The 12,797-nt window shown below is 38.4% G+C and overlaps 1 protein-coding gene across 2 annotated transcripts in view; it reads right to left on the bottom strand.

The window, feature by feature from the left end:
• dag1 (dystroglycan 1) overlaps nt 1-12,212 on the bottom strand; it is a 39,290-nt gene extending 27,078 nt beyond the window's left edge. The window contains exon 1 of one of the 2 annotated variants that reach the window (XM_084417029.1): nt 11,683-12,212. The gene's annotated coding sequence lies outside the window, so the exon portion shown is untranslated. Of the gene's footprint in view, nt 1-10,457; nt 10,696-11,682 lie in introns of those variants that run through there. The other variant, XM_084417028.1, reaches the window with a different exon arrangement.
• Between the last annotated feature and the right edge of the window lie 585 nt (nt 12,213-12,797).

Raw genomic sequence — 12,797 nt, 5'->3', positions numbered from 1 at the left:
CATTCTCTCGAATATAAGCCACATAAATCAAAATGCACGGAAATATTACAAAAACACAGAGAAGCCAAATACGAAAAAATAATCACATTGAGAGACTCTTTTTGGATGAGAACCCCCCAGTGATCCTATTCTTCTTGTCATACGCTTAAAGAGAGCTGTAGTTTCAGATGAAACATTTGCATAAAATAACTAATCCACTGTACCAAATGACTTTTCTTCATTACATTGATGACAGAAGGGTGCCACTGTGTTGGAATCACTCATACTTTTCCACAAATTTCTGGAATGAAATCAGCTCAAACTGCTTTCAGACTCATTTATGCATTCACTGTAGGGCTGTCACTAACAATTATTTTGGTAACTGAGTAATCGATCAATTTTGGTAATTGGTCTATTTTCTTTTACAAAAAAATACAATAAAATAAATGAATAGCCTTTAAAATGGCTTAAATTACTAATAAAACAATAGGCTAATTGGTTCAAATAAAGTATTAAAAGCAAGCATTCACATGGTTGTATTGACCCAAGACTTAAAATACATAATAATGCCACTAATTTCATGAGCAAGAACATGTGGACATAAAACATGCAAGGGTTTATACTTGAAATCACGATGAAAAATGTGCATATAGAAACATATTGATGTATTCTGCTGCTGGCGATTTACCTTACAAATCTTATCAATGTGATATTGATTTTGTTTTTAATTCAAATTACACTTAAGAAATTTAACATTACAATTTGATAATGTTCTGTTGACTTGGACTGACAATGTTTAACCGTAGGATTCAGGTACAGAAATGTGAAATAACACTGTAATTTTCACTTTGTACATTAAATATAGATTAATCTTTGTAAAAGCTGTGTTTTGTTTGTTTGATTAACATTAACGACAGTGAGCAGCAGGTTATAGGTTACTGTTATAGACCTAACGCACAGATCCAATGTAATGATACACATCCGATTTCTTTCTCAACTGTTTACATTCACTTAAAGGAGCTGTATGTAAGAAATGTATTTCAATTAATCATAAAATGGCCCTGATGTGTCACTAGACATTAAGAAATCATGTTCATTTCAAATACTTATATCACTGACAACAGTAGTCCGGCCAGGATATTGTCATTTAAAAGTGAAGTTGCAGCCCTCAACTGATGTTGTCATCTTGTGTTTTGGCCTGAAGCGCCACCCTCCACCTATCTACCAATCACGAAGTCAGTAGTGTTTCGGCATCGGGGTTGCCAGCTCTGCTCTAGTTACCACAGCTACGTAGCAGCCTACGTTCCCGCTGGATCCTGCAGCCTATCTGGCAACCTCGAGTCAGGGGGGAGGGGGAGGGGATACACCGCTCTACAGTAATTTGAAAGTGATTGCAGTACCAGTTTTGGCCACAATCTTACATACGGCTCCTTTAAGACATAACTGACTGAGTTTACGAGAATAATAGCAGAGATGGGTATTTACATTTTTGTGTGTGTGTGTGTCCATTCAAGCGCAAGGAGACACTAAAGAGGAATTAATTTGAAGTTTGTGTATCTGAAACGCACCTATCTGTGTGTGTCACGCTTCAAGTGTGTGCGGTAACAGCGCGCAAGTACTGAATTGAGTGCTCATTTGCCTCTTCCGGCACTGAAATGGTTTAAAATCGCTTGAATGTGTAAATTGGTAAGACAAAACACGTGCAAATGATAAACTTTCACTCTATGATGGTTAAACTTTGCAATTTAACCGGCAAATCACATGCGTGCCGAACCGTGGGGGCCTGGTCCTTACAGGTCACGGATCAACTAAGATCCGTTACACAAAATAATCAAGTATTCAAATATTCATTAAAAATCTAGATGCTAACTGGCATTTTAACAATGTATTGTTAAATTATGCCAATTTAAATGTCACCAAGCCAAGACTAACACAAGATGTGTCATATTTGTGTGAATGACGTGTGATTCAGTTAGAATTAGCTGAAAAAAATGTGTAAGTAGGCTAATGCTTTGCACCACATGCCATTGTTTTCCAACAAAAGTATTAAGTGAACATTTAATATAATATGAAATATTACATTAACAAGCTACACCATCTAAAGCCAATTATTTGAGAATTGTTCATGCTGCTTTAATAACCTTATATTAATTGAGAGCCTAGGCTATATGGAATAGCCTATTTGTAATTTGCAAAAATGAATTTGTCACACTGCAAAACCATTTAAAATAAACTAGTAGGGATTAAAATTGGTGAAAATTGATGACGAGAGATTTGATGGCCTGATAGGGCCAGCAGAAGAAAAAAGAAAAGAAAAGTTGAGCCCTGTAACCAAAGGACAAATTAAAAAGACTACAGCCAACGTAAGTGGTGTGTTGGTGGAAAATATTCAACAATGACTGATGTTCGGAGATTTAAAAAAAACCTTGAACTAGATCCTTGACTAAATAAAGAAAAGTGCATTCAAAGTGCATGAGAAAAATCTATATCTTTGTCATATGGAGAAACAGAACATCATTATTTCGGTCCCATCCTTTTTTCCCCAACCACCCACTTTCTGCATTTCATTCATAAATGAGAAAATACTCTCAAAGCAATACTGTATTTCTCCTCACGAACAAGCATTCCTGAAGCAGCCTTACCTTGCCAAGGTAACTACCTTCACACACACTTGAAAATCTGAACAATGCGAATACACCCTTGGCAAGCTACTGGGATCAACAACTGTTGGGTTTTAGTTTATACTATGTGAGGGAGCACTTGCATCCATCAACATGAAATAACTCAAGAGCCTGGTGGTCTCAAATAATAAAGACAATGTCCATCATTGTCTCCACAGACACCAGGCGGTGTGAAGACAGGCGGTGGTGTTGACTTGTAAGAAATAACACTCATGCGTTCCTCAAGTTCCACAGCGGTTCTGCTGTATTTACTAGGTCATCACTGCAAGTTTTGAACCAGCTGGAAGGTTACATTGTTTGTCAGCGTCAAACACACCTGGTCTGGCCCATTTCCACCACCTCTATAAAGTATACATTATCAGAGGGCAAGATCTTGACACCAAACCCAGTGTGAAAAGCACGCTCCAGCCAGTGTGATGTTTGCTGTCCAAGTCGTTTAATGATTTAAGGACTGCTGGGTTAGATGAGGCCTAACTAATGACTTGTGTCGGCACATATTACTGCATAGCTTCTGCACTAGACCCAATTCCCAGAGTTTAATTCTTAGGGATAGGTTTAATAATTAGCAAACATCTCTAATGCATCATTAAACAAAGGGGATAAAAAAATATTGGTGCATGCTGCATGTTTATTTCAAAAGAACAGAAGAAGCTTTGTTTGAGAAATTTGTGGGAAGGTGGATTTACAGAAAAATCCACTATAGGCACTCGGTCCGATTCCTTAAAGCGATATTCCACAAATTAACCCCCCCTGCTCCACACCAGTGCCATTCAAGGGAAATTAAACTGACGGATTTAAGATTCACAAGGAGTGGGCAGAGCGCGGCCTGGATTTTAAACTCCAATCAGACCCCCTGCTTTATTGCCGGCACTGATTTCAATTGGCGGCGGAAGTGGGGTACCAGAAGACAGAGGCTCCGCAAAGATAACAAAAGCATTTTTTCTTAGATATGCCTGATTTTGCATTTACTACAGAAGATTCATTCACTACAAAAAGGAAGGTAAATGAGAAGATCGCCTCTAAACGTGAGAAGAAAGAGCAAGTGACCTACACTAAGGACGTATGAATGTTAAAACAGCGATCGATAACGAGCGTAAGACCATAGAGGAATATTCCAGAGTAGGCCAGCTAAGAGTGTTAAGACTGCGCGAGGGCGGTAAAGGGTGCTATTTCTGCACGCCATAAAGACAACCCACTGAAAACGGTGGGCTAAGTGTTTCCACTCTATTACTGTCGTTCTCAACCGTTTCGACTCCAGGGCCACGCATTGTCCAGGACAATCCTTGAAGGCCCCATGACTCTTACTTTCATTTGTGAAATGCTGGTTACGGCTTTTTAAAAATATACTTTCTCGCAATTTCTACCTGTTAAACCACTTTAGAGTTTGAAATAACTCAAAAATATATAGTGGCTCGCACACCTGTATCGTAGGTGCTCTGGATGACATTACAATATAAACTAAATCCCACACACTCAATTTTGCATAATCACCCAAAACTTTTTTTTTTTTTTTTTGGGAATGAAATTAAAATCAACCCCCCAATTACTTTGTTAGTGCACATTACTAGTCTTGTGGTGAATAATTAATTTGATTCACAATTTTTTTTTTTTTTTTCTTCATAATCTTTGATCAAAATCTGAAAAGTACAAGCCACGCCCCCTATTTTTCCTCAGTCAATATTCCACTTCACTCGGAAAAAAGTTGAGCGCAACTTCACGGTGACGTTAATGAGCAATGAAAGCTTTACGCACACACACACACACACACACACACACACACTACAAATGTCCATGGAGTTTTTCAAGGTCTAGAAAACAAACTTTTAAAACATTTTCCCAAGAACATAGAAATCCTGGTTCTTCACAGGAATAAAAGAGCTGTTGAGGGGGGGGGGGGGGGGGGGTACATTAAAATAAGATATCTTGATCTTTAGTGGTTTCATTTAAATCATTTTAAGTTATCTCAGGGGCCCTTGGAAGTAGTACACATGACCAAGATCACCAGAAGCGATTAGTTAAACTAAGGCCTAGATTTATGTTTCAACTTGAATTAGCTTTCAAATGCAATAAATAGCAGAGGATGGAAAAAAAAAAAACACGTCCTGGCCAAATCATAAATGGTTAATATATCATTGTTTAAACAGCACATTGTAAATCACTAACTTTAAGTAGACGTTTCAAGGCCTTAAGGCGTTCACGTGACTCCCACTTTTGTGAATGTGTAGCTGGCCTGAGTACAACTGGCACTCTAGTCCACAACCAGCCTCGCTCTTTACGGTTTACCGCGCTAATCTGTTAACAAACTGTGAGTGTTTCCTCCAGTCTAGGTTTAGTTCTGAAGGTAGTAGCAGTTCAGTCAAGACAACTCCACCATTACCCTCCTATCTATAGCATTCTCGCAAAGATCACGATAGACACAGTCGCACTTCGGTAAACAGCAGGCAATTTGTGTGGGAGTCAAAGATCACCTCAAAGCAGCGGCTCAGTAGGGGTAAACAGAGAGCCTCCCTTCATCCAAAAGGCTGCTGGTCACAAATTGGTGCATGCAAACATTAAACAGGCCCAATGTTTCATTTTCCTCTCAAATCCTTAGACGCAACCCCCCAACTGTTAGCGATCAGCCAGACACAACATCAGACATGGTAATATGTAAACAACATCTTTAAAAATCAATATTATTGCATTTGTAAGCAGGTAATTTAAGCGCGTCTGTGTGAGGTGGCCTTTATCTGCCCAGTTTCTCCCATCCAGAGCTGACAACATGTCTCAGTCTCCAGGCCATCGCGTTAACATCCTATGCTACATTAAACTTGCGTTTCTACAGCATGCTGAGCTAGTGAATCACGCCGTCTTCCCTGTAAGACAGATCTTCCTTCCTGTTTTCCCTCTGTCGAGACCACAGGCCAGGACAGCTCCATTGAGTCCATAGAAATCCAAATAATAATGCAAAAAAAAAAAAAAAACACGTTTGCCGCCACAAGAACTCGCCATGTCGACCGCCGATGAAAAGCTGCAATTTTTTAAATCGCTGCTTTGTGCTCAAGGTACGCGGAGGAGAAGGTCGCACGATGTACTCAAAGCTGTTTTCTTCCAAAATGTCAAAGTGCAGCTTTAGTCTAAAGGCCTCTGACTCTACAGAAAGTCTCGACCTGAGCTGTGCTGCAGCATTACAGCTACATGAAACAAGGTTGTTGTTTTTTTCCCCTTTCCCAACACTGTACTATTTTTGCTTTTTCCACTCTCTCCCATCTCTCTCTTAAAAACTAAGTGTTAAGCTGTTGTTGCTTAATATTGGTTTTGCCGATACGAATTACACAGCTGAACCCCGCCGTTACAGTTCTGCAGGATAACATTATATGTAGAGCTTGTAGACTCAAAAACCATCTGAGCAATGGCGCTATTTGAAAGAAAGAAATACGTTTATGGAAATAAGGTTTATTAACAACCTTATTTCCAGCAAAAATAACTACATCACAATAATTATTGTGAAATTAAATGACTCGTATTACAATATCTGATACATCTGTATGAATCAATTATAAATGTGCACTTCATTGATGGAACACAAAAGGAGGTATTTTGAAAAACGTTTCAGTTGTTTGTTTTTTTATCTATACAATGACAGTCAATGGGGTCCAATGTTGTTCTTCAAAATATCTTTGCATTCAGCAGAAGAAAATAAAAATGCATGTTTGGAATGACATGATGGTGAGTAAATGATGACAGAACTGCAATTTTTAGATGAACTACACTGTAAAAAAAAAAAAACCTGCAGCCTTAAATTTAAGTAGAATCAACTTGAATGTTTAAGTCATTTTCAACTTAAATTGCATTAAACTGACATGAATAAACTGAGTCTTGATAAGAGATAAGTTAAAGCAATGTAAAAACATACGTTGTCATAACTTGATTGAACAAATTGATTAGACAAATGATTGAAACGGAGGCACTGAAAAACATGAGGGTTTACTGACATCAGCTGAAAGATATTAACGCGCACCGCTAAATCGTTGACAATAAGACCAAGAACGTGTATTAAGAATGTAAACACAGTCGAGGTTTGATTTCCTGTCGACTTCAAACCTCTCAGCGAAAAGAGCTGGTCAATTCTGACGTTACGGCAGAACATTAACTCATTAAGCGAACGCGCGTCTCCTCGGCGGGACTGCATGTTATTGCACATTACAGAAGTGCACAGTATTAGACGGGAAATCTATTTGCTCGGTGCCAGGCGGCAACATGGATATTTCTCAGCTTTCTTCTTCCCAGCTCCACACCTCTGCTGATGATGCAAGTCTGATCACAGTGCCGATAGTACGCAGCCTTGCATTAGAGAGCCGTTTCCCGCTGCCTTTAAAGCCCCCTCCCTCAGAACAGAGCCCCAGGGTTATTTACAAGCAGTGCTACAGAAATCTAGGTTAGGCTGCAATTGAAGTGTGAACTATTGCACACTGCAGCAGACAGTGCCTCCAAAGACTGAAGCAGCTTACTGGAAAATAAACAAGAGATCTGCATGTGTGTATGTGTGCGAGAAAAAAAAAAGACATGTTTGGGGTAGGAGCAGCGAGCCACCAACTCGGACTCCGGCGTCATCCCAAATCCAATCACCCTACGAGATTACGTGTCTGATTACGAAAGCACGGGAGTTATGAGAGGTCCGGTGCATGACTCCACACTGGGAATTTTCCCCGTAGGCGCACCTTTTCCGCTCGGCCTCGCCTCACGGTCGGCGTAATCCAAGTTTAAGGCTTTATTTGTGCGGAGAGATTTGTGCAAAGCCCAAATAGGTACTTCACAGACTCAACCCTGCAATCATCTACAATAAACTTTCAAGGCACCTGTCCGGGGGTGGGCTCATAGTTTGTCTATTTTTATAACCCACCACAACAATGAAGTCACATGTGCAGGAAATAAATCAATACTGTCATCCTCCAACTAATGTTTCCTCAAGCACTCCTCCAGAAGGATTGCACCATAAAAGGACGTTTTTTTTTTACAAGGTACATAAGGAATAAATATCTCCGCGGACTGGTTAGCTCAAACAAATTAAGGCATAAATGAACATGCAATTAGAGAGCCAAGAGAGTTCTTCTCAGGGGCAAAGTAAATCAATAACACTTGACAAGTGCAACAGTACAACGGGCCAGAACATCTTCTGCAAAGACGATCAGCCCAAAGGGTATTGCAATACCTGCAATCGCAATTAAATTAAGGGCACCTGAGAAAGAAAAAAAAGAAGAGAATTGGGGCAAATTAGCCTCCCACCACAGACTTTCAATAGGGTTGCTAGTTCAATCTAGAAATGTCAGTAAGATTATGAAACTGAAACTTATAGAAGAAACACAACAGATTAGGCTAGTACTTGCACGAGAGAAGAAAAAAGGGCAGGAAGGAACCTTATACCTGTCCTCTAATTTTATCCCCCTTTACTCACTGGATTTTCCCTTGGGAAGGAGTGAGGGGGTTGCAGAAAATAGACTCAACTACATGCCAAGGCAGAGATATGGCCTTATTCCAGAACAACTCACTTTAAACCTCGTCCATATGAGATGTTCAGTGACTAAACGACCAACCGACTCAACACGGAGAAAGTTATGTGGGAGTTTTTTGGTTTTAAATCTGGGTTTGACAGACTGAAACATGACTAAAAACTAGATGCACGGTATGTAACGTTAAGTTTCGGGTCAGATGGAAATACACAATTTGAAAAAAAAAAAATATGTGAAATTTCTTTCAAACAATTCTCTACTTCCCCCTCAATGGTAAAGTAACTTGCATTGATTGCATAAATGGCACAACTTTATGCATCACACACTTTCTCAAATGCATAACATTTTAAACACAACTATTAGCTATGATGTAAAATTACACAAAATAACTTAAAGCAGCATAAATATAACGGGAACACTTTATTTTAAGGTGACGTAGTTACATTGTACTCATAAGTATTGAGTATAATATTAATTAACCACGTGTACTTACTATAGTTACAGTTAGGTTTAGGGTTAATTACTTGTGATTATGAATAATTTTCTGTTATTAGTATAGTGAGAACATGAAGTAACGTGTAGCCTAACTACGTCGCCTTAAAACAAAGTGTTACCATAGACATGAATTATGAATATTCCAATAATAATACGACATGTTTTGATTGTTGGAATCTAATGATTTAGCCTACATATTATTGGGTCAAAAAGCAGAGCTTAAACAATTTTTAAAACAATGTATTTGCAAACCTTAGTATCTAAAACAATAATAGTCGATATTTATATTAAATGTGGACGCACATGCAATTAAAGTGTTTGGTTACTACAGATGCATGATTCTTTTGATTAAAAACATTGTAATAATGACATATAATGTTGTGTCTATGTATACATGAGGCTTTTTCTTCCCAAACCAGTACACAATTTCACCACTGCCTTATTTTGGAGTCAACCATGTGTTCAAGTTAAAACCGACTGACCACTGCATGTTCGCAGTGGAGCATAAGATGAAAAAGTCAAATACTGAGGGATAATGTGGAAACCAAATGTCTGGCGTGCGCATGGAGGTCTTGTGTCCCTTGACAAGGAGGGAAAAAACCCCTCGCACAGCTGAAAGGTTTAAAAACGTCTCCATGGAGAGGCAGACGTGATGAACATGCTAAGAAGCCAAACAAGCCAATAAGTGACAAAAAAAATCCTCCTGGTTCATTAGTGCCACACACTGAGGTTACTTTGTTATGTCTATATGAGGATAAAGAGACAAAAACAAATGCACGAAACCATGGGAGAGTCACAATTTGATTTAAACTCAAAGGCAAACCCCTTTCATCATCATTTCTTTACGAAAATGTCAGACACAACAATGTTATTTATTTACATCGTACAACAAGCGATCAAAGTCTAACCTGACGAACTGTGTAAACACGTAAAACGAGACCGTGTATTCAATCTATCAAAAGTCGGAAAAGGCGCTGGAAAGGGTTAAAAAAAAGAAACGAAGAAACCAAAATCTGAAAGCAAATTCAACGCGGAAATTAAATTTCACTGCACCATGTTTGACAATACAATAACAGATTTAAATCTTTTCTTTTTTTTTTTCTGCTTGGACTTGACATTATTGATCATCTGTTGGTAATCCATACCATCTGAAACGACCCAATAATGTCCTTTAAGAAGGCAATAAGCGGAATAATAAACCAGGTGATGATAATAGCGAGAGATAATGATGATGTTATACCGGAAACGAGTAACCTTTATCGCTTTTTCAGCACATTAATTCAAAAGTCAGGTCACTGATAGCGAATCATGACCAACTTGACAGATTAATTAATCGATCGCCCGATACCTTCATCTAAATCTCCAAAAAACAAACATTAGCGATGGAAATCACAACTGTACCTAAACTGAGCTCGCGATATCGTGGGTCGTAGAGGAGGAAAAACAGGACAAAAGCGACGTTGATTCGAATCTTATTTGAATACTCGAATCTGAAACGGATGGGATTTAATGCTTTTTTTTTTGGTAACGTAAAAACGTTAAAGCCCATCTCACGACGTGACGCGATTGACGCGACGCGGAAAACTAAAAGACCCACGAAGCTTGTTCGGTTAACGTAAATCGAGCGTTTTGGTTTTGACGCGTCGCGTCGGCGCTCGTTTGCGGTTTAGATGGGGCTGTTACACCTGTTTGCATTTGGTTTGCATTAGGAGCGTCAGTCTCTATGCAGCACACACACACACAGCCGAGCCTAACACAATATTACCTACAATTCAGTCCAACTGCCTCAAAAGCACTTTACACGATGTCTTACCTCGGTGGGGATAGATCGGCGTCACATCGCAGCTATTATAATATCTTGATTTCAAGCTTATAGACGCATCCGTGCGCAAGGAGGAGAAGAAATCTCGCCCTTCTACCCCTCTTCTCTCTCCATCTACACGAATCAATCCGCACACACACACACACACTTTCACTGTCCAGCCTCAAGACCCGATCAGCCGAGCACAGAGTCGGCTAACGTCGATTGAACCAATTCACCGTGCAACCGCGAGACGCGACCAGCCGAGCACAGATTTATAGATGCGTTAATGGACCCTTTTCACAGACTGTGATTACGCGTTTTAACGGTCATCAACATCGTAAATCCTGCAAAGTTTTTTTTATATATTTTCTTTCTTTTTTATGTATGTACATTTACAACACTATACTGTGTATCGTATTACCTTTGCATCAAATTTCAAGAAACTAGTCAAAATTGTTTCTACAGCGATAAAATGATCGGGAGTGACGATAAAAACAACATCTTTCTCTCTTCTGACTGCCCTTACTGCCTCTCTATTTTTTTCCCTCTTTGTGAAAGTTGTGAAAACACTATTGTGGAGGTTTTCTTTTGCTATTTAAGCAAATGGGAACACACAAACATATATACTTTAACATAGTCTCTCATTCACCGCTATAGAAGTTTACCCAACTATGATGACTTCCGCTTCTGAGAAACCCCGAAATGTGAAAAGCGTCGATTTGCACTTTTTTTTTTTTTAAACAGTCCACATCCTCTCATTTTTGCTGTTGGATTAAATAAATTTGACTTATTTATTTAACACTATTCTTTGTCTATTATTTTATATGTATTATTAATCTGCTTTTCGACTTCTTTAAGAACTGTTTTTGTAGGGGCCGCCTGTTTTCTATGGCTGGAAAAATAAAATAAATAAAATATTTATAAAATGATTGTTTAAAATGCTTAACACTTATTTATTTATTTACCTTGCTGCTATTTGACTTCTCCAAAAAAAAAAAAAGAAAAAAAAAAGATTGCTTGAATTATTTTTTATTTTATTTTTACTAGATAGATATTATTATGTGTCCTTGCTGCAGCTCAACGTCTTTCCTAGAGAAATTAATGATGTGAGACCCTGATTTGTACTGCTAAAAAACTTTCATTGTTCAGACTCGACCAGCAGAGTCTGTCCACTCGATCCCAGAGACCTCTAAAATATAAATTCCCACACAGCAACAAAACAAGCGATATTTACCGTTTCACAGCGGCGGGGATGAACAGACTCGATTCCCAACGTGGTAAAATCCGTTTCAATGCTTCTCCAATGGCGAATAACACAGGCTGCTGTTGTTTAAACCAAAGGTCTTCTCGTCTGGTTATAGCTGGAGGTCAGTACGATGTTTTCATCCACTTGTTTATTCACTCGCTCCTTTCCCGCCTGTCCTTACTTACATGTAAGATTCGTTTCGAGAAACAAGAAAGAATTGGAAAATGAGGATGAATTATTCCTGTCAAATCCACAGGACGACTGCGCAGCGTTTGATTACAAGTCCTGTTTTGAGCCTTAATGACGAAGAAAATCAAATAAAAAAAGAAAGATAAAAATGAAAGTACATAACGATGGTCGGGAGCGGTCACATGTCGAGGGTTTCGGCAGGCTCGCGCCTCGATGAAGAGGGTTGCTGAAGAAATGGTGTTTGCCCAGCGTGTTTTATCGGACTGTGAGCTGCTCTGCACTTGCTGTGTAACTCAGAGTCTGTCTCTGGGCTTTGAAGAATATTATCTGCCCCTTCAGATGCAGGAGGAGGAGGAGGAAGAGGAGGAGGAGGAGGAGGAGGAGGCATGTACCTTCACACTCCACCCCTTACACGACTCCACCTCACTGCTACTGTTCACATACTTGACATCACAAAGCACACCACAGACAGACAGATAGATAGATAGATAGATAGATAGATAGATAGATAGATAGATAGATAGATAGCTAGACGTCATTAGCCAACATTACTTCTTTCATAAATTCTTTATGAAAAAAAACGATGATGAAGATGCTTATTATTGAAATGTGTAACCATAAATATATAATAGCATGTGTTTCATATTTTTATACATTCATTAATAATTTATGTTTGTATATAATATCAATAAAAAGCTAATTATTATTGGTACTACAAGTTAAACTTTTTTATATTAGGCCATATATATATGTAGCCTATATATATATATATATATATATATATATATATATATATAAAATATATATATAATTAAAAAAAAATGCCTATTTATTATTATAAAATGCCTAACATTCTTATAATTATTATTATTGAAATATTTATGTAACATAGCAAATATAATACATAATAATGT

This window comes from Rutilus rutilus (genome assembly GCF_951802725.1).
Source record: "Rutilus rutilus genome assembly, chromosome: 8".
NCBI classification, from domain to species: Eukaryota; Metazoa; Chordata; class Actinopteri; order Cypriniformes; family Leuciscidae; genus Rutilus; species Rutilus rutilus.
Note: the sequence above shows the minus strand (reverse complement) of the source record. Positions and strands in the feature narration are given on the sequence as shown.